Source organism: Vulpes vulpes, chromosome 15 (genome assembly GCF_048418805.1).
Source record: "Vulpes vulpes isolate BD-2025 chromosome 15, VulVul3, whole genome shotgun sequence".
NCBI lineage: Eukaryota > Metazoa > Chordata > Mammalia > Carnivora > Canidae > Vulpes > Vulpes vulpes.
Window position 1 is genome coordinate 103,964,301 of NC_132794.1, and position 12,243 is coordinate 103,976,543.

The 12,243-nt window shown below is 41.8% G+C and overlaps 1 protein-coding gene across 1 annotated transcript in view; it reads left to right on the top strand.

Annotated features, from left to right (window-relative positions):
* ATRNL1 (attractin like 1) overlaps window positions 1-12,243 on the top strand; it is a 762,129-nt gene that overhangs the window by 721,518 nt on the left and 28,368 nt on the right. The gene's annotated exons all lie outside the window — the stretch shown is intronic.

Below are 12,243 nucleotides of genomic sequence, written 5' to 3' on the forward strand. Positions count from 1 at the left end.
CACTCCCATTTTCGAATTCCTGGAGAAAAACTGAAGTCCAAATATTTAATTACTTTACAAATCAAAGTCCAAAGAAAATAAAGTCTGCAATCTTAGGTTCTCTTGTCCTGGTGATTTTTTTTTTCTTTTAAAGTCCGTAGGTTATTCTCTCCAGTTTCTTAATGTTGCTCAGTGGCAGCTGGTGGAGATCTTGATACCAAAAGGGAGTTAGGGCTTCGTTAGCTCCAATCTGGACTACCCATCACTGGGATGGTTGCAGTTCCTTCAGTGCTTCCTAAATTACAGCCTAATCTTCAAAGAATCCAAACAAGTTCAAAGGAACCTCAAGATTATTACAACCTCAGCCTCGCACTTACCCAAAATAGAAAGGGAACTGGTTGCCAGCCCCTAGAGTAATTGTCCCAGTACCCAGGGTTAGCAAAACCAGAGCAGAGATTCAGTGGTGAGTGAGTCAAGGAAGGTAGATGGAGAAAATCTTTTAGTATTCTAAGGATGCCAGTCAGACTATGCCTAATGCCCAGAATCTGTGAACTGTGAGTATAAATTCTACTGGGAAAAATCTCTCCATGAGAGGTTAATTAGACCCTATATATTTCTATCAATGGGGAAAAATCCATCTGTGTAAATGTTCCACTCCAGTAAATGTTCTTGACCCTTTCAAAACACTTAGCCTGAGGCCAGGAACTGTGTCTGTCATGTGCACCGTGGAATCCCTGGCATCCAGCACCATGCCTAACATATAGAAGAGGCCTGATAAGTAATTGTAATAAAAATAGAATTTAATAGAAAATAATTCCTTCTCCTGTCATTCAAGCTTGTATATTACCTTAGTTGAAGAATAGCCTCGGTTACAAGGTGACCTGTTATGTTAAAAATATGTTACAATTTACAACTGTGTGTTGCAGGATTTTCTAAATACTAGGTAACAAAAAGAAAAACACAAATAAATCAGGCCCAGAGACCAGCATAACTATGGCCATCATCCATATCCTCTGATTTTAAGTTTTTATGTTCATCAGAATAGCCACACTATTTTCATTGATGACAAATAACTGTAGGTATTTAAAAAGTTGTAAGTGTAACATATTTATACTAATAAAATGACACATTTAACCATGTACTTTCTTTTTAAAGCTAAGTTTCTACAAATAAAGTTTGGAATCTACCGATTCAGCAATAATAAAATTGGCTTTGATCCTGAGAGTTTTATCCAGATTCAAATTCCTTTCTGCCTTAACGTATTTGAGGCTCAGGTAATTCTTTTATAAAATGAGAGTGATTATGCACATCTTAAAGTTTGTTGGGAACTTGAGAGAGTTAAATTAAAAAAATCTGAAAAGCCCCTGGCACAGAGCAGGCTGTCTGTATGCCTTTATACAAAGCAATCACAGTGGACTACATAAGACAGCAAACAAAATAGGCACTATTATGTTTTGTTTAATTTTATTTTCAATATTTGGAGATCCTTAAGATGTTTTAAATAATTTCAATTATAACTGGGTAAAACAGTTTTCATTATTAAAATAAGAACTTTCCTATAAATGTTCTTTATACCTGTGTCCCAGCACATGCTTCCCACTACAATTTAGTGCTTGCTTTTGGGGTTGTTTTTTGTTTTGTTTTGTTTTTAAGATTTTATTTATTTATTCATGAGATACACACAGAGAGAGGCAGAGACATAGGCAGAGGGAGAAGCAGGCTCCCTGCAGGGAGTCCAATGTGGGATTCGATCCCGGGACCCTGAGATCATGCCCTGAGCCGAAAGCAGACAATCACTGAGCCCCCCAGGCATCCCCAATTTAGTGCTTTAAGCATAGAGATTGTGTCCTAGTCTTCATCTTGGGGACCATACAGTTAAACAGAGTAAGTTCTGAATAAATATTTTTTAATGCAGGAAACATATATAGAACTAACATGCGAGTCTTTGTTATTCATGCTTTGTAAATATCAACGCACTTAATCCTCAGAATCCTCTGAGGTGGCTGCTGTTACTACCTCCATTTTACAGATGGGGAATCTAAGATTTAGAAGGCTCAAAGCCACACAGCTAAGTAAGCAGGAGAGCCCAGAACTGGAGCCCAGTGATTCCATCCTCATGATCTCATAGTAGAGCTCCTCCTTCCCAGTGAAAATGATGATCCTATCACCAAAAAGGGAGTTGCAGTAGCAGGCTGATTGAATTAGTAATAATTTAGTTCTAGAATTTGTATTATATTTCCATAGTAACCTAAACTCTTCCCACCTGGTGTGTGTACATTAAGAAGCATTCAGAGTCCTAAGTGTGATGTTGATCTGCAGGACCGTTTCATCCATTAGCACTATGGCCACGGTGCCTTTGGCCTATGAAAATGTTTAAGAAATGAAACAAAAATTTTATTCTAAAACAAGGAGACTACAAAATTTAAATTAAGAAGTATTAATAAAATGTAATATGTCAACCTTATTAATTGTTACATTTAATATTCATAAATATTTCAGTGTATTTGCAAACAACCAGTAGGTTTAATTTGCTCACTTCATTAGAATTCTTGCAGGATCATTACTGAATAATCATAACCAATCAAAAGGTATATAAGATACTCATAGTAAATATTTTAAAAATAAAAAATTATGAAGACCTTTCCAAAGATTCCAAATACATGAATTTTTCCTCCTTCTCCGTTTTCTGACTTTGTAATCCCGAGAATATTTCCTACAAGAAGCATCAGAGAACGGCATTATAAGGAAGAAGGGGAAGTGCTTGAGGTTGGTGGAGGGCTGGGAATGACTGATGAACCCCCTCTCCCTCCACCCCCCACTCCCACCCCGACCCCCACCTGGATCATAATCCCCCAGAGGATGATGGCACATCCATCTGCAGCCCATGAAACCCCCATGCTATGAATATGTATCCCAGAGCCCTGAGCCTGTTTGCATTATTTTAAATATCCCATGACTCCCAGTCAGCACCTAGCACAGTGCTGAGCATGGACAAGACTCTTTGGCTTCCTAATGCTGCTATAACAAATTACCACAGACGAGGGGGGCTTACACGATGCAGTTTTATTATTTCACAGTTTTGGAAGTCAGAAGTCTAATATGGATCAGAAGGGCTGCATTCTAGGGGAGGAAATCTGTTTCCTTACCTTTTCTAGCTTCTAGAAGTTGCAGCATTCCTCAGTTTGTGGTCTCCTGCCTCCACCTTCAAGGCCAGCAGTATATGCTGGAGTCTTTCTCACATTACATAGCCAAGCCAACTCTTCTGCCTTCCTCTTCCACTTTGAAGGAACTTCATGATGATATTGGGCCACCCGGGTAAGCAAGAAGAGTCTCCCCGTTGCAGAGCTCCTAGTTTAGTCATACCTGTAAAGTCCCTTTTGCCATTTAAGCTATGTTGCAGGGATCAGGACACGGGCGTGGGCATCTCTGGTGGGGGGACATTATTGTGTCTACCACAGAAGCACTTGGCAAACTCTAAGTGAGGAGATGCTGCAGGGGCACCTGGGCGGATGCTAATATTCTGCTTTGAGTGATTCCCAGAAGCTTGTCCAGTTTCTCTTGCTGTTTTCCTGCCACGGCTTCCCTAATGCACCTTAATTCCACCCCTGGAGTTGCTGCCGCCTCTCTTCCCACTCATTACTTTTCCCTGAAACCTAAGATGGGGAAGATGACTCACTACCTTCCTTCAGTTCTCTCGATGGCAATACCCTGTGAGAGAGACCCTTTGGGGGAAGCAGTGTTCCCAGATTCGGGGGTAAGACGCTCACATATCCATACCAGCACTTTCCTTTCTCACTACTGGGTTCTCACTACTGTTTATTAAGAAAAATTTTTGCTGCTGTTTAGGAAATTACCACCACATGGGAGGAATCCTTTCAAGACACCGGGTGACCTGGTAATGCACGTGGCCCACAGGGAACTTGTCCTCTGCTCCTTGCCGGGGCCTCTGCAGCCCTTCTTGCTTGGTCGGGCCTGTTCACGGATCAGAGGCGACACCAGGGCAAAGCTGCCCCCGTCAGAGCTGCCCCTTGGCTGGATACCCTCAGCACGCTCTTCGATCGTGGTGCCTCCGTTTCCATAGATATAAAGATAAAATTTCCACAGCAGCTTTTCCACTTCACAGCACACTCAGGAGCTAGTGTTTCATCTTTGTCTTTAGTAAAACACATTCCACTTCTGAAACAGCCATCAGACTACCTCAGACAAAGGCTGACAGGGAAAAGGCCAAACGCTTCAGCAGAGAGGTTCTTCAGACTCTGCTCCCACCTGAACGTGCCAGCTTCGGCTTCGGTTGCTTCCACTGCGCACAACACTCCCACAAAACCCATCTGCCTGTCATACACCCCAATAGGCCAAAGAGAGGACATGGCTTTAAGTTCTCTTCCTCTCTCTCTGTGGTTCCCCCCACCCACCCCATTTCAATGGCTAGGAAAAAGGGATGGGGTGGGGAGAGCAAGTGTTCATCATTGTTGGAAGGATTTTCTAAACTATTACAATGTTTATCTTGCTTTGAAAAAAGGAAACGAATGGTGAGTGTGTTTAAATTTGGAGAAAATGGATGCATCATTTTAGAACTTAGAGCTGATCAGAGCTAACTCTGTAGCGGTCAGGGATTCCTGGCCAGAAAGATGTTGTAAGCATTATTAAATCGTGTCTGCCCTCAATAAAGTAGATGGTAGGGCCAAGGATAACTGAGTTCCTGCTTCACTCAGTGGGCATTTGGAGTTAGTAAATAAATGGAAAGTCAGCTTCTACTTGGGACGTTGCAACCTGATTTGGGGAGGGATGGGGATGGAAACCATGAGAAGGATCCATCCTGAAGGATGCCTCTTCTTATTCACCTGATGCTTTAGTACCACTTACCTGGAGAAAAGCAACACAGACAACTCAGGCCGGAGGGCCAGTGATGTCACATCCTTCACAAATCACTTTCCGATGGAGGAAGAATGCCTAAACCACTAGAATATTTTACAAAGGGACCAGAGTCTCAAGAACAGAGGAGAGAAGTTGTTGTTACCACATTGTCAGGTTCATTCTTTGTCCTTATACCCTTTACACGGATGTCTTTTAATTTTAAGAGCCCAGATAGGGGTGCTCCATTTGATTGTTCTGGGTGGCTGAATTTTTGACAGGTTGCTTCCCACAGCAGCCATCTCTGCCTCTCAGAGAGGCTACCCAGGACCCATGCCATGCCCTTTCATACCTCGGGAACTTCCTATGCACTCTTCCAGTAAAACCGCCCTTTTACCCTCCCCACGTGCACACCAGGCAGTTCCTGCCCATTGCCAGTACTCAGCATCAGATCTGTGAAGCTTCATTCCTAATGACCAGCATACCCCAACACACACAGCAAAGAAAGGTCATTAATTAATATTGTATGCTAACCTTTAATGTGTTATGCAGGATGTATGCATGTATGACAGAATTTTCCTGCAGATTTTTCATCGAAACATTTTGTTGAGCAGCCTATGCTAGCCACCATAGAAATCAAGTTAAATAACCTTAGTGCTTGTGTTTTAGGGACATCTGTACATATATCATAGGGCAGGGAGCAAGAGAGGGAGAATGAAAAGAAATGAGAATTCTCAAGTGAAAAAAAAGAAACACGGCTTCTTATCTTGCTTGTCAATGAACTTTTCCTTTAAGATACAAAAGAACAGCAAAAACTTCCATGAAAATCCTGACTTACAGTTCTTTTTTGCTTCATAGGATTGTTTTCCTATTAATTATCTCACCGGATCTTAGCAACAGCCCAGTGCAATCCTCATTTTATAGATGGTGATGTAGGGACGCCTGACTCCGTCAGTTAAGCGCTGGACTCTTGATTTTGGCTTAGGTCTTGATCACGAGGTTGTGACATGGAACCCCACACGCCCATCACGGAGCCCGCTTAAGATTCTCTCTCTCCTTCTCCCTCTGCCCCTCCCCCTGGTAACGGGCTTTATAAACAAACAAACAAACATCCTAAAAGAAATCGATGGTGAAATGAAGGCTGAACAAGGAATTGGCTTGTCCAGAGTAGCAGAGCCAGGCAGTGGCAGGCCAGAGAGCAGGGTGTGGTCATGCACGTACCCTTCCTCCCACAAGCCCTTAACACACAGCTTATATGTGCCAGGCATTAATGACAGCACAATGGAAATGCAGGCCAGAGAGCCAGAGTTTCTCCCCTCAAGGAGCTGCCACCTTGCTTTTCCAACACATCACCCTGTGCGTCTCCCTCTTATTCCTAATTTGAGTGCTTCTATTTCAGTAGCTGTCCATGCTCAGTTGGAAGGTTTGTAGCCTGGAAAGTCATAGTTTGGGGCTCATTGCCTAGGTCTGTCTGCCTACCCTACCAGGGCCCTGTATGATGTGCTCCCTTTATGTCTTGTTTTTCTTACCACCACACCCTGTGCTAACATAGGACTATTAAACAATTTAATCTCATGCTTCTGACATAGAAAGCTTCCCATCCACTGGGGTGATAGGAAGAATGTGGTGGGATGAACTACAGGAAACAGAGGCAACCCTGTCTTAAAGGTCTTTGTTGATGATGAAGACATGGGAAGGCCCTAAGAAAGGGGAATCTAGGGAAATATTACTAACAAACATGATACAACATTGATTCTTTATTATCGAGGAAGCTCATACAAATAAGGAAATTTAACATCAGTACAAAAAGGGACAAAATATACAAATAATTGATAAAGAGACTAATGAATAATAAAAATATGAAAAGCCTACAGTCTAACTAGTAGTTAACAAAAAGATATTAAAATGATAATCCTTACCTACAAGTTAGTGAAAAATTAAACATAGGTCATAAATATATATGATGAAATAGGCACATTTTAAACACTGCTGGTAGAGGTACAGCCTAAGTCTTTCCATAAAATAAATTGGGACTATGTATCAAGAGCTTCAAAATGATTCATATTCTTGCATTTAGTAATTTCACTTTTAAGAATCTACTTGAGGCAAACAATCAGAAATTTGCTCGAATAATCAAAAGCAGAGATGGTCAACCCAACATTATTTATAATGGTGGAAAATTAGGAACTTAAATGAACAGCAGTAAGAAAAATTTACAGAAATTATGTAGCTCTGTGTTATATCACAATAATGCAAAGAATATTTAATGACCTGGAGAAATATCAGGTTGTCAAAATCCGTTCACCTACAATCTTGGAAGAAGGTGATTATTCTCAACTGTGGCAGTGGTGAGGCAGGGCGCTTCACACCTGAGCCAGTGTGTAAGGCCGGCGGTGGGGGGATCCCTGGGCCAAGGGCCGACTGCCCCTGCTGCTGTCACCGACTCACCCTGGGGTCTGGGCAAAGTCACCAGATGCCCAGTCCCCCCCCTCCTCTAGATTTTTGCTGCTGTTGCCCCCTGCTTCTACTTCAGCAGGAAAACTGAGAGATGGTGTGTATTCAAACTACCTTGCCGGGAAGCAGCAGGCTCCTCTTAGCACAGAACACAGGCACTCGAGAGAAAAAATTATTAGTGAGTTAGAGAATAAACTGTGAAAGTACTTTGTAAGCTAAATTGCCGTATATGTATAAGTAATATTTTAACCGATGCCTAATTTTCATTTTTTTCCACATATAGAACATTCACCTCCCCAGTTGTCGCCAGTACCTTAAATACCATCCTAACTGCCTAATGCGATGTCCTCCACGAACAGTCCTGAATCGGGATCAGGTTTCACCTGCACTCGCCCAACGACTCCCAGAGTTGGGAGATGGCTGCAGCCTCCCTGGGAGGGAGCCTTGCAGGGTTGGCGCTGTGGTTAAGAATGCCAGCTTCCAGCTTGGGAATCAGGACAGTGGTTCAAATCCCAGCTTTGCCAAAAGCCAGTTGCAAACCTTAGCCAAGGGACTTAAGTGCTATAAAGCCACAGTTCGCTCAACTACCAGCAGTGGGGACAGCAGCCTCTACCTCATGGGGGCAGTGGGAGGATTAAATGAAAGGATCCAGGTAAAGGGTTTGCCCAAAGTAGCACTTGACCACAGAGGCCCAGTGGTTTTATTATTACCACTGCCCCTAACTCCTAGACAGCTATCAGATTCTAGTTGAGGAAGGGTGCTTGTGCTAGGCCTCCCACCCCACCCCCACCCCCCACTCCCAGCACAGCCTGGTTAAGGAGGTTTGAAGCAGCCTCCAGAGCCCGGGACAATATCAGCCAGTGCAGAAAGCACAGATGATGTAATAGTATTGGTGGAAAACCTTTATGGATGTCCAGATTGCTCATGGGTACCCCCAAACTGTGATCCCCCAAAGTACGGGCCCCTATTCTGAGGTAGATTTTGAGTATGAGCCCAAATTGGGAATGGTTAGCATGTAAAAACACCTTAATTCTGTGTTAGGAGAAACAGAACCAGGGCGCAGAGGAAGAAATCCAGTGTGGTCCATAAAACCTGTGGGAATGATGGAATTCTGAGGTAGTAGGACCAAAGAGCAGGGATTTGGGGATCCCAGAAAGGCCACAAATGAGCTAGAGCAGATGGAAATATGTTCGCATTCCCTATGCACCCACCTAGAGTGGTCAGGCTGTCAGCAAGCGAGGGCGTGAGGGGCATGGCCTCAATGTATGTCATGGACTTCTGCGGGAAAGCCAGCCCTGGGCCCTTCCTTCCTGTCGCTTCATGCTCCTTCAGCTTCTCTGTACACCTACTCCATCCTTTATGCTCATGGCCATACAGTCCTCACCCTTTCTTGCTGTTGACTGCTTGAGACCCTTTCCGTTTTATAAATACACTTCATTTCCTTATTTTTGCAAATGCTAAGCTGTGAGATAGAGAAGTAAGTATGGGCTCGGGAGTCAGTAGAGGATTCAGACCTCAGCTCTGTGGCTTCCTCGTTCTGTGTCCTTGGGAAAGTTACTTTCATTTCTCTAGGCCTCCATTTCTATATTCATAACATAAACATAAAAATACTATGTCCCACCTCACTGTTGTGAGAATTCATTGAAAAAAAATATTTGTGAAGAAACTCGCATAGAGTAGGCACTTAGTAAATACCTTCCTTCCCTTCAGTGGAGAAATGTTTAAATGCAAATAATGCATTTTATACATTTGCAATGTTTGCTGACAAATATTGTGCCTGTGGTTTTTATGAGTATCTAATCAAATATGCTTGTAGGTGTTTTGATGATTAAAAATATTTGACAGTTACAACCAGGTCAAGTGCTAAGGAAATAATGATAAATAAGAAAAAAATTCTTGCCAGCTGGTGCTTTCATTTTGGTTGGGAAAGACAGCAGATAATTAACATGGATATAAATAATGCATAGACAAATATTTTTATAGAAAAATAAGATATCCATATGTGCTTAGTTTGCATGACTTTTAAATGGAGATTTTGCCCATTGATTGATGGCAAGTGATAAAGGCACGTATGTGATATCCCACACATGGAGGTATCAGGTCCAAGAGAGATTAGAGTGGGGAGGTAGATTTTGAGTTGAGAAGGATCACGTGCTGATGTCTAAGTAAACGCATTCTATAAATTGTGACACCTCTGAAAACCAAGTCAGCTGGCTTTCCGAGGCCAGCAAATTGCTGGTGACCCTAGAGAATTGTGTGAGGCCACAATTTAATTGCACAAGCTTTAAGAGATCTGCAGTCTTTTATCCCATTAATTCAACCTGCAACTTTGTTCTCCCGTCCTTTTGAATATGCAATTCTCATTGATTTCAATGGGAGTTAGAGACACAGAGAAAGGGAAGAATTGGGCCAATTATCTGTTCAAAGCAGAGCATCATTTAAAGTACAGTCTTAAAATGTTTGCAGGCACATTAGTGAGTCAGTTCCTTCTCCCTCGTTTGTCCAGAAGGCTTTCCAGTTTGAATGGACCTTTTTTAAAGGGCATTCTCCTTCCCTAAAATCTCAGTGTCAAACTCATGCACCAGTAATTTGATGTGACTGCTGGGAGGCAATGACCTCACATTTTAGTCTCAATTTTAATGCTGAATTGTTTTAGATTTAAGCTATAGACTAATCATAATTACCAACCCCAAATAACATTATAAATTTCTACAATGCCTATTGGGCTCTGACCAGTGCTGCAGACAGCAAGTTAAGTCGGCACAGCCACCGCCCTCAGAGACCTTTTGTTTGAAATTGTCTCAGTCCATTGGTCATGCACCAGCCTAGTGCAAAGAGGAAAAATGGTTGCAAGCATAACATTCAAAGCAACTGAACTTGCACAGACGGTGAGCACAGCATTGTGATTTCAGCTCTCCCTCACCTTATGGACTATGTGTTAAGCATTTGGCTGCACTGTACATTCCTGTAAAGCAAATCCTATTTTTCGACTGATATCCATTCTACAGTTCCACGTTGTTAGAGCTCATGAAAGTCTTATTTGAAAACTCCTGTGGGGGAGAGACCTAGGTGATGTGGACTGCCAGACATCCCAGCTCCACAGCTAGTTGATGTCTTTGAGGGGCTTCTCAATGTGGGACAGGTTATAGCCCTGGGAGCTCAGGATCTTCTCTTTGCTGGGAGCTCTTTCTCTGGCCTAGAGAGGTATTTCTTCCACAGCTTGTGATACCTTGCCTTCATGCCCCAACACCTTTCTGTTCTTTTGTCTAGGTATTTATAATGCTTTGTAGGACCAGGCTCGGAACTGGTCTCCATCAGTAATTGTCTCTAGGTATGGCACAGGAATGGAGTTCAAAGTTTGCACTTTTCCAATATAGGTGAAGAGGGTTGCCATACAGAGCCATGTGGGTTGTGCAGCCCACCCTGAACGTGGCAAAGCTGTCACCTTGCAGCGTGGTGGTAATTATAGGAATATTGCAGGAGCTTTAGGTTGACTCTAATTCTGCCCTCAAGTTTAGGAGCTATGAGACCTTGGGAAATCTCTGGCATGCTTCTTCCTCAGGAAGGTGAGGCCATAATATCCACCTTCTGGAGTGTTTATGGACAGGCTATGATAAAGTATGCATAAAGTCAGCTCAGTATGTAGTGCTTTTCTGTTTGTTTTGTTTTGTTTTCAATGAGAAGGGTTATTGAAATGTATTATAGATTTTCTGTGGAGTAAGAAGTCCATATGTGATTAATATTTTAAAGAAAAAAACCTCTTGTTTATTTTTCTCAAATCCTATTTCATAAGGAACAAAGGCCCTGTGAAATAGCTCACCAAATAGCTCTGATAATCACATTTTGTTCATAAAAATGCTTAAATGAAAATTTTCTGCAGACCTTGATTACTATTTCACGTTTGCTCATTGCTCACTCACCTGGTATTCTCTCTGTAAACAAGTAACAACAAATATGTGGGGGCAACAGAAATCACTACTATTATATTTATTACAAACAAGTATTCTTTGGTTGATTGACTTTTCTTATATGAAATCCTATTTCTAATAATTGTTAAAATAGTAAATAATAGGTTCCAGAAATAATAATTACTATCATTATAAAATCTTTTTAAAAATTTTTCTTGCCTTGCTTTAAAATGAAGAATCTGAGATTCAGGTGATGGGTGACCTATCTGACAGCCATTTATTTTCTAGTGTCTTCTCCTTGCCTTCTAAGTAGTTCTGTAGATCAACGAGGAGTGCTAGCTACATTCTTTGTGGATTATACAGTTATGAAATTCTTCAGAAAAGTTTAAATAATTTAGGGACATTTGCCTCAATAACTGTTAAGAACTAGATTAAAAAAAAAAAATTAACAAATGAGTATTTCCATAATGGAGGTGTAGTGGGGTCAGGGCTTTGAGGATCTACTTTAGCCTTAGCTGATAAAAAAAAAAAAAAAACAGTAAATGATATAACCATTGGGTTATGTACTGCAGACTTCAAGTGCTCAAGTTCAGGAGAGGAATTTTAGTGCTCTCTGGTAAGTAACTAGAAGAGCTTGGTCTTTGGCTGGATTTTGCAGGATGTATGAACAGAATTTGGATAGGCAGAGGAAACGTGTTCCTTCCAGGTTTTATACCTCTAATCTGCAGTAGGAATATGCGAATTCCCTAACAATTTTAGTGTATATTTCCTGGTAATTAGCAAACATGAGAACCTGTAAGTGGCTAAAGAGGTTGGCCCTTCCTCAGCAGGAGAACTTCACAGCGGTGACCCCATGGGAAGAGGAAATACTCCCACTGAGGCCCACCCTTCCAGTTGGCATCCAACTTTGCCCTGAATTTTTGCATGCAGATCTTCAAAAGATAAGGGGTCAACAGATTGTGTTTATGCAAATGGGGCATTCCGATTCTTCTTGGGAGCACAAGTAAATAGTAAACAAGAGAACCTGAAAGTTAGCTAAATTGGAAAGCTG